The 10,336-nt window shown below is 50.7% G+C and overlaps 1 protein-coding gene across 2 annotated transcripts in view; it reads left to right on the top strand.

The window, feature by feature from the left end:
- Positions 1–10,336, top strand: part of Cdh13 (cadherin 13) — a 1,261,125-nt gene that overhangs the window by 774,735 nt on the left and 476,054 nt on the right. The gene's annotated exons all lie outside the window — the stretch shown is intronic.

Below are 10,336 nucleotides of genomic sequence, written 5' to 3'. Positions count from 1 at the left end.
GATACAGCAGGAGTGGGAGCCGTTTATTGTAGGACAGGAGGGGTATATACACACTCCACACAGCTTATCTTAATTAACATAAACTAGATACAGCAGTCAACCAATAAGGAATCTCCACACTTAATGGCTCCCTGGCGTTACTTCACAAACCACTCCCTCTGGCAAAATGCCAGGCACCATCTTGACTTGTTTACAGACTGTAACATGCCTGGGCTCACTGTGTGGCACCTGCCACTGGGAGAGTAAGGACCCCGCGTCCCCAGCCCGGGGAGTATCCCAGGAGAAACGCTTGGCAAGACCCGGGGCAGTTCATAGCAAGTGCTCAGAAAATGCGCCCTGGTGCTCCAGAAGCCCGGGTTTTCAAAGATGTTTTCCTGCTGGAAAGTTGCTGAGTTCAACATGGAGAGGTTGGAAAAGCAAGTGAAGTCCACGTGCCATGTCCTGGGGGCAGGTGCACAGAGGATCTGGGTGCCCCACTGGCCTGGTCGGTCCATGGCAGGGACCTGAGCCCCCTTCATTATCAAATGGCTTCTGTGGGCTCCACCCTGACTGCAAGCAGGAGCCGGCACCTCCCTCAAGGAGGACGAGCCGCGGCCATGGAAGACGCTCTCCACGCGCCTCTCCTTGAAGCAGTTGTTTTACTATCCTGACATCAAACCCCTGGGCCCGGGAGCCTCAGATGTCGGAGAATATCAAATGTGCTTTTTCTCTTCTCCTCTCCTTTTTCATCTGACGCACCTTTGAACCTTCAAAGGACGCAGTAATCGATGACGTGGGGAGACCCGCGCCATCGCGCGTCATCCTGAAGACGAGTTTATTCGTGTTGACTGCAAGCGTGGACCTGAGGGTGGGGCTGAATTAAAATGCGAGCCTCTGAAATCCAACAGAAAACACAGAACAAAGCGAGGAGAGAAGCCCACAGGCCGCGGGAGACGCTTTGCTGATTTGGGGTTTGGAGGATAGAGCTCCATAAAAGGGATCATCGCTGAAGTCGGCTAAAGCAGCCCTGTGTCTCCATTAAACCTCCTCAGCCACAGAGGAGGAGGAGGAGGAGGAGGAAGAGGAAGAGGCGGGAGGTTTGCGGGAGGGGAAATGTCCAGGGGAAAGAGAGGGATGATTTAGGGGAAGGTTGAGAATAGACCCCCAAACAACAGGATCTCGAATTTCAATCACACTTAAACGCTGGTTGAACAAAGGTGGCCATGGACCTTAGCTTCTGATCTCAGAGTTTGCAGCCATCACATCCAGAAGTCAAGCCCCAAGCGGGCCAGCTGGTAAAAACGGGAGGAACAGGACCTGGAAGTAGCGCACCCCAGAGGAGGGGGCTGCGCGGAGCTCCTCCTTTCCCTCAGCATGGGACCTGCTTCCTCCTTCCTCCTGTGTTTGCCTCTGAGAAAGGGGCTGCATCCTGGAGGAGGGCCCCTACCCGGGTTGTAGGGGAGGCTGCTGGGGAGCCCTGGGAGGGTGCAAAATAAAGAAGCCCTGGGTTTACATCTGATGAAGCCACCGCCGTTTTCCTCCAGTCCGTCCTGGAAGAGCCGGCCCTGCCCAACCCTGTCCGTTAGTCTTTCCTTGAGCTGGCCCAGTGACCGGGAGCCTCACCGCAAGCTGGCCGCTCCATCCACATCAACAGCCAGCGCTGTCTCCTGCCAGTTAATGCGGGGATTCGGCCGCGAGGGAGAGGAGAAGGGTGTCCCCCCCACTCCGCTGATCATGTGCCCCAGGTGCTGAGGAAGGAGGCCACCCCCAGGAGGGACATCTCAAAAGTACCTTTGGAGTGAGAGGAGGTCACATGAGCTCACCGTGCGATATTACATGGAATTTATTAAACAGGCTGGTGGTGAAAGCTAAAATCTAAGACCTGCATTTGCAGAAGAACAGGGCGAGGCCGTGAGACCTCCACCTCTCCTGACCCGGAGAGGGACACTGGAAATGGACACCAGGCTCCTACTGTGTGAGTGTGCATTTCCAGGAAGGTGGAGGAGGCTGGGGTGTGAAGGAAGGGGTCCGAGGAGGGTGACTTAGTTAGAGGGACATGTGAGTGAAGACAGAGGCTGTGATAGAGCGTGCCACCGTGAGGCAGCACCCATGTGGCCGGCACCACCAGAGCTGGAGTCAGACGGCCTTGGCATTCAATGTCTTTGCAAGTGGTGACTGATGGCAGTGTGTCACAGGACCTTTAAAATGTTCAGGACCTTCAACCAGGTAATTCTGCCTTTGTTAATGGGAAGATGAATTTAAAAGATGTCCCCAGGTCTCCCCGCATCTGCCCGCGTCTGCCCGCATCTGCCCACGTCTGCCGCGTCATCGTTACTTCTTGGTATCTTTGAAAGTTCTAAGTAGAAAAAGTAAGCAAGCTGATGAAACTTTACCCACAGTGCATTTTATTCGAATTTTATTTGTAGTCACAGCAATCAGGAGCACCTGAACCTAGGAGAATGACAACAGGGGGCCGTTGAACACATGGGGATCCATCCACATCATGTACCGTGCAGCTGCTAAACCTAGGTTTACAGAATTTGCAACATGAGCGGGAAGAAAAATTGGGATTCTCTATTAAGTTCCAAAAGCAAAATATAAAATTCAACAAAAGGAAAAAAAAGTGCATGAAAACCTGAGAAGAATGGAATGCTGCTCTGTGTGTCTGTCACCGGGTCATAGGGAGATTTATTTTTCTTTTGCGTGTTCATTTATCTTCTAAAGTTCCTGTAACAAACCTATTCTGTTTTGAAGCAAGAAACAATGAATTTCAAAAATGATGTGTGACCAGCTACGGCAGAACAGGCCCACGGGGGCCCACTGTGGTCCACCCCTCCTTGCATAAGCCGGAAACTCTGGACGGACGATGAAGGGCACACACGCACACGCACACCCCCTGCAGACTGCAGAGAGTTAACCAAGGCTGATAGGTAGGAGAACCGGCAAGGGAGTCAAAACCTGGAGCGCTGAGACCTACAGAGGGGATTTCTCCAATTAGGTGGTTTTCTTTGTCCCTGGCTTTGCTCCAGGAGGATTTCTAGCATGAAGCAGAGGGGTGCCCATGCAGGTGACTAAGACTTTCTTAGAACACTTGACTTTCTGGAGAAAACAGCAAGAGGAGAGAATCTTAGATAGGAGAGGGCTTTGTTGCAGGTGGTGGTTGTGATTCACTCCTTGGCTTCTAGAAATGGCGTGGCCCATCCTAGGTGCTCAATAAATACTTGTCTGATAAACGACTTTGAGGAAGAATACATCTCGGGGATTGATCCACTGTCTCCCAAGAAGACCAATGCGGCTAGCCTTCTCCTCAGCATAGCACAGCTGATTCTTCTCCACAAGATGCCCGGGAAGAGGGTTTCAGCCTTTCATCGGAAAAATATGAAGCTCCTTTGTTTAACCGCCAGAGTCCTCCTCAGGCGAACGCTCATGTGAGATGCTCAGGAACTGAAAACAACCGAGGTGCATGATCTCTCTCGCTGAGTCTTGATCGTGGGGCATTTTGCTTGAGGATTGGGATTGCAGATGGAGCTGATCTGTGCTTGGGTCACTCCTGCTCTCCACTGACTCGGTCCCCCTTCCCCTCCTCGTCTCTCTCTCCCTCGCCTCCCCTCCCCTCCCCAGGTGCGTAGTTAAGGTCATAGTTCTGAAGCACACACACGCGCACTCCCACTATACTGTGTGCACTTGTGGTGACAGAGGAAGCCAAAGACCATGAAGGAGGAGCAGAGAGGAGGGTGACTTTGTCCATGTCCCGCCCCTGTGGCCTTGGGCTCTGCCAGTAGAGTACAGGTGGTCAACTTCCAATTGCCAGTTGTGCATCTCTTTGCCCAACCACAAGTCCAGAAAACGAACACCAGAGGTGTTCATCCCACTTCTGAGACGAATAACCAGTGGGGCTGGATCTAAACCCCCAGCCCCTCACCACCACGCTACACGCTCTGCGCTGTCCCCCCAGGGTGCTCACCAGGCTCCCTGCAGGAGTTGCCTGCCCTTCCCTGCCTGCCTGGTCCATCCTCCTGCCAGGATTTCCAGGTTGGGGTACCAAATAAATCCCTGGCTCTCAAACTCTTATCCCAGGGTCTGGCTTCTGGAAAGCCCAGACTAAGAATGTCAAGGTCTACTATCAAGAATGTCCAGAATGTGGTTCTACTATCCAGTCATGAAGATCCCTCAGGTGGGGTGCAGTGGAGCAGGTAAAAGCAATGATCAGGGCAGGAGGTGGGATCATAGGGAAGGAAAAGAGGGATCCGGGGACATATTCCCCAGGTGAAATCCATACGATCTGGCAACCTGCTGGAGATGCAGTGGAGTGGAAACCAAGGTTCCAACCCTAAGAGGCCAGTGTGGGACCTCTCAGCTAAACAAAGAAAGGCCTGTGGCTTTGGCACAAGCCGAGGGGTGGGTGGTAGGGGTGGTGATCTGGATGAAGCCCCGGCGGTTTGAGGTGTCTGCAGCGAGTCATGTGTCGGTTGTTATGGAGCCCCACGGGGACAGCACATGGCAAGCCCCCAGAGCACCCCCTGCATTGCACGAAACTGTTTTTCCAAGGCAAGTTTCTAACAAGGCTTTCTTCAGAGGCCAGTTGCACATTTATGAGCTCACACAGACCAGAGTGGTGCGGGCCCTGGGTCCGTGTTCTCCCATCTAGAGTCCTACTCAGATTCTCACAGCTGCGCAGGCAGGAGTGCATGTGTGTATTAGAAAAACAAGCCCATCTGTAAAAGGCGGCAAGATGCCTCCAGGTGTTCAGAAGTAGCTATTTAACATGAATATTTTATCCATGGCAGAGCAGATAGAGGGAAATTGTATCCATTATATTCCCATCACCATCACACGTGGTTGAATGGACTTCTGACTAAAGAATCCAAACATGTTTAAAACATTTTTCACCTCCAACAAAACCAGCAAAAAAAAAGTCCTGATTTGTGTTGTTATTGCTCCCACAAGCTTCATGAAAGATTTCAGAGGCCGCTGTGTCGCAGACACGTGGCTGGAAAATTTCCATCCAAATCCTGTGCTCTGGTTCTATTTTTTAAGTAGCAGCTCAAACACACGCAAGTTGATGTCTTAGGGGGAAAAAAAAAACGGTAGAAGAGGGAGAGGCATTATTTGTTGCCATTGTATTTGTGTTCTCATTTTAAGTTCAACTTTTCAAATACGGAGTCGGATCAAGTACCAAACAGAGCAGGAAACAAAGGCTCCGGGGGGTGACCTGACAGGGACCACCAAGGACCAGGCCAGACCCCAGGCTTGATCACAGCCATTCCATCCATCAGGACTCAGCGACCCCGGGTGCCCGCGAAGCCTGGCCTCTCCTGCCCTCCAGTGGTTTGCCGTGTCTTGCCCTGTCTGTGACAGCCCTGCTGACTGTTGGTCACCTTCTGCCTCTTGCCTCCTCTCCTCCTGCTGCAAGGCGGGAGCCCTGCCCTGCCCTTTTCTGGATGAAGTCCTCTCCCTCCCATCTGAACCTCACTGCCGTTTCTGGAGGGAGCAGTGGGGTCCTGCTGCATGGCCCAGGGGGTGACCTGTACAAATGCTGGGCAAACACGTCCGGTCACCCCTCCTCCCAAGCCCATTGCCGGCCCCAGGTGCTGGAGCCTCGCTCTGTGTCCATGGCATGGGTCTGTGCCACTCAGAATGCAGAGCTCTTGGCGATGACTTGCTTGCCTGCCTTGTCTTCAGTTCAGAATGGGAAGCTCCGGGCAGCTGGGGCCTTTCCCAGTGTGCTCTTTCCTCAGTAGAGACCACCAGGCCTGGTCCCTGGAAGGCTGTCAATAAAACCTATTGGATGCCTAAGTAAAGGCCTAAACATATGCAGAAATGAGAAGAAGTAGAAACTGCCTTCAGTATGGGTATAGTCCTGGGGAGAGAGTAAAAAGCGCCTCCCTTTTGAGAATATAGAAATATAGGATCATGATAGGAAAATGCCCAGTGTCCAGGGGAGATCTAGAGGGAAGGAAGGGTATTGAACTTAGAGCAGTGGGTCAGGGAAGCCTTCCCTGCAGGGAGCCATTTGAGGAATACACAAGGAATGTATACATACACAAGGAATACACAAGGAATACACAAGGAATGCAAGAACCAAACGACTGGGAGGGAGAGCCGGGCGTGTTGGGGAATCACGCTGTGCCCCAAGGCTGGCAGGGGAATCTCTGGCATGGGCAGGAGTTGCAGAGTATTGGGAAGAACTGCAAGGTGTTGTGCGAGTCCAGTGCTGAGGCTGGCCCAGGGCAAGTGAGGGGTTAGCACAGGCAGTGGCAAGACCATATCATCCTTTCATTTCACTCAGGGCTGGAGAATGCAGGTGAGACGGGACCCAGAGAGGCACTTGCTGTAGTCTATCATGAAAACCTGTGACCTTGTCAATAGATCATTGCACCTGGACCTCAACCAGGACTCACAAAAGCAGCCCCTTCTCCCTGTTACATAGTTTTATGAAATCTCAAAAGCTAAAAAGCAAAAGAAAAAAAGAGAAACTACAGGAACCTGTCACAGCTGAGGTGCTCGGTCTTGTTTTGCTTCATCTCATGTATGTTAAGCCCAGATCTGGGTCTTAGCCACTGCATTCTATGAAGGCAGTGGACAGCTCTTATTCCTCAAATATCAAAATGCTTAAACACACTTAACTTTGGTAAAATGGAATTTGAAGAAAAGAGCTTTCCAGAGTTGCAGGGCTTTGTTCCATTGGGGCTAGTGACTGCAAAGCGCTGCACTTTGCTTTCTCATTTTATCTACATCTGGGTCTTCTCAATCTCTCAATCTTCATGTCTTCATTAATTAAGCATAATCCAATAACTCTTGGAAACCAGCAGCCAACAGCACACCAACCCTGTTGTTGGCGGGGTGCAGACATTCAGGGACCTGGCTTTGCCTGTCTAGTGACTCCACCCATTCCGGAGCACGCAGGCGAGATTGAGAGACATCAACAGAGAGGGATGGAGGAGGAAGCTTGGGGTGGTTAGAAAGCTGTGTTTCCTCGTGGCATGTGGACACCTGTGTTTTTTTGTGGTTTGTTTTAGAGAAGCAAATGTGGTTTAGGTCTTTATGTGTTGGAAGTTAGAAGAAATAAGAAAAAGCAAGGGTCTTTAAGCCTTCATCTCTTCCTCTTGAGGGGTAATGTGGTTACTTCCTTTCATTTCTCCTTTACCCATAATATTCTAGCAGACACCATTCTGAGTGGATTCTGTGTGCATGCATTGATTGTTTCCTTGTGTAAGAGCCCTAGCAGTTAAATTACTTAGTAAAGAACATGAATACATCAAAGGCTATCATAGGTAGTCTCATTAGTTTTTGGGGAAAAAAACGATCTCTGCATTTGAAGCATAAAGGCACTCATTTAAGAGCCTCATGAACATCATGTATCTTGCTTTTAAAAAATATTTACCAGCTTTACATTTGGCATATTAGATTGCTAAGATGGTATAGGGATATTTGAGGAGGAAATCCACTGGAGGAGGAGCAAGTTATAACTTAGAGTAAGTGCTGAAGAGGGAGGCGTGAAGGATCCATGTCTGAGACAGTGGTTCTGGGAACCCGTGTCCTCAGCACAGAGGAGAGAAAGAAGGAGGAGCGTGGGGGTGGGGCGTGCAGGGGCAGCAGCTGACCGACCTGAAGGAGCAACACTCTTCACCTGTGGAAGGGACAGACTGCTCCCAGGCAACTCCAGAAAGCACACCCAAGATCCCTGAGGAGATTTCAGCTGAAGAAAAAGACATTTCTAAAATGGTTCTATAGATTTGGTTGCTTTGCAAGGCATTGACATCCCAGGATGAAAGAATCAAGCTGCTGTGGCAGTGTCGTCATTGTTCTAGAGAGTATTCCTACATCAAAGGGGAGGTCAAGGTAGAATGTCAGGCACCCTGTTCACTTACTCACCAGGCGTGATTATGGGATAAATCAGATAACCAAGGCACCATGCCAAGCCCGTTGCCTGATTACCCTAATTCTTACAATGATCTGTGGGATGTGCTGGGTCCTCCTGCCTTCCCAACACTGGAGACTTCATCGTTTGCTACAGGGACACTTGTAGAGAGGGGACCGTTAGAAGATCTTGCTAGATGCAGGAAGGAGAGCTTCTGGAGCCACCAGCCACATTTCAAACTCCCCTGATGAAATCTGAGCTTCTTTTCAACATTGATCACTCTGGCCAAAGCAACTTCTCTTGTACCTTCATGTACACATTGGAAACAAAGGTCACGCCCATGCCATTGGGAGCCCGTTCCTACTGGGCGCTCTGACGTTTGGCGATTACACCTCCCAGGCAGGGTCATTTTGATTTTGGATTGGTCTCTGATGATGACTGTCATTATTCGAGAATCTGGTTTTGACATTGCTGGTGATCGCTTCTAGAAAGCACGCCCGAATGGAGATGGGATCCGTGGCTCATACCCATTCCTTCCCGTCACATGCCAGCTGCCCTGGAAAAGCGTGTGGCGGTGTCTACAACAGCAATCTGACCTCATGCCATCCCGTGAGCCCACCAGCCCTCCTCGTCCCTGTCCCCCACCTGTAAATGTGTTCCATAACCCCCTACATGAAATGCTATGTGGGACTCATGGGGGCAATCTCCCTGTCATTCCATTTTACTGTCAGCTTAATTCCGTCCAGTAAATAAATCTACAGTAATGACTCAGCTTGGCTGACATTTGGCCTCCAGAATACTGGGAAAATGGAGAGTTGGAAATGAAATTAGCTGAGCATCTTAGCTCTCCAGGCTCCTAAATTTGATGCAAAAAGTTTGGTATTTGTTGATCCTTTCTTCCTTAAATAGAAAAACTTCAGCCCCAGGAGGCAATAAAGCAAACTTTAAATCTTGCCCCGGGTATAACAAAGCTGGCTGAAGCATGCATTTGATTGCATACAAAATGTGAACAGAGTAGCCAGAATTCTCCCCTAGCAACTTCCAAGCACGATGAGCTCAGCTGCAAGAATGCAATACATTGCAGATGGGCTTATGCTGTCCATTCATTTGCAGAAATTTGTAGACAATTAAGCTGTCCCCTGAGTACAGGTAGCTGCTCTGGTTAGCCAGGGACTGGCTAGGGTTTGCTGTCTTTCCTCCACAACATTACAACCATAACTCTCCAGTGTCCTGGGTTAACTGGTCTAAGGAGTCCCCTACGGGCCTGCCAGGGTGGTGGCCACCAGCAGCCCTAGGGCAGGTAGAACCCAGTGTTCATAGCATGGTGGCTCTGGAGTCACTGAGGCTGAGGAGCTAAGTGGCTTTGGAGGAGAATCATCCATGGTGATTGCACAAGAAGACAGGGCCAGACACAAACTTCACAGATGGAGTCGTGGTTCTGATGGACCCACTCTCCTGTTGGAAAATGACCAATGAACAGAGGAGGAGACTGGACTTATATAGGTTATACTGAGAGGTGACTCAGTTAATGCCAGAGTGTGTCTAATGGAGGGTGTGCGGTCAGCGGTCAGTGGGCTAGATGGAGGGTGTGGCATCAGTGGTCAGTATTTGTGCGTGTCCCTCTGCGATATCATTGTACTATCCCTGAGAAAGGACTTATTTTGGGGAAGGGGCAACCCTTTGGCTTCTTCCTGGAGCCTGCCAGTCTAGGCTTGGAAGGCTGTTATTCCCCAGGGCCTGTCTTCTCACTGGGAAAGGATGTCTTGGGAGATGATTTCTTTTTAACTCCCTTTTCCCAGGGCTTACTATTTGGGGGTTTGTCATTCTCTGTATCTAATTTATGGACCTCAGGAACACAGCACCGTGGTTCTCCCTGCAAGGTGCTGACTGGATGCAGGGAGAATGCAGGGTGCCTGGCAGGGTGCCTGGTATGGGACAAGTACCTGGCAGCGTTTCCTTGGGCAGACTTGGCGAGGATGCCAGGTAAGTGCAGGGTTAGGAAGGTCAAGGAAGCTGCTGATGTCATCTTGAGTCTTGAGGCTGGACAATAAGCCTCAGAGTCTCCTACGAACTTGGTTCCTTCAAGTCAAACCCAAAAAGTATCACAACTGTGTATGGAAACACCGGTGGCTCCCGCTGCCTTGGGAACAAGTATGGCCTTTTTACCTAGACGCACGAGGCTCTCCACAGCGGCCTGGTGACCTCTGGAATCTCCCTTCTGCCCCAGTGTTCCAGCTTCTGCAGGCTTGGCCATATTAAAATGGCTCCTCTTAGCCAACAGCTTCGCCTGAAACTTGGGAATGAAGGAGAGAAGCTGGGGCTCCCTGTAGGACTTGTGTGGTTTTTCTCTGGCTTGTTATGCAACACAAAGACAGGAACCAGGAAGCCAGAGGGCCTGGGCGTTCCCGGGCCACTTCTCGCCTGCCTGTCTGAGTGTTGGGTTGTGAAGGTCCCTGCTGCTCCTGGTCTATGTTCAGGTGTGGAGATTCTCGGGGG

Source organism: Marmota marmota, unplaced genomic scaffold (assembly GCF_001458135.2).
Source record: "Marmota marmota marmota unplaced genomic scaffold, marMar, whole genome shotgun sequence".
NCBI lineage: Eukaryota > Metazoa > Chordata > Mammalia > Rodentia > Sciuridae > Marmota > Marmota marmota.
This window is presented reverse-complemented; position numbering and strand designations above follow the sequence as displayed.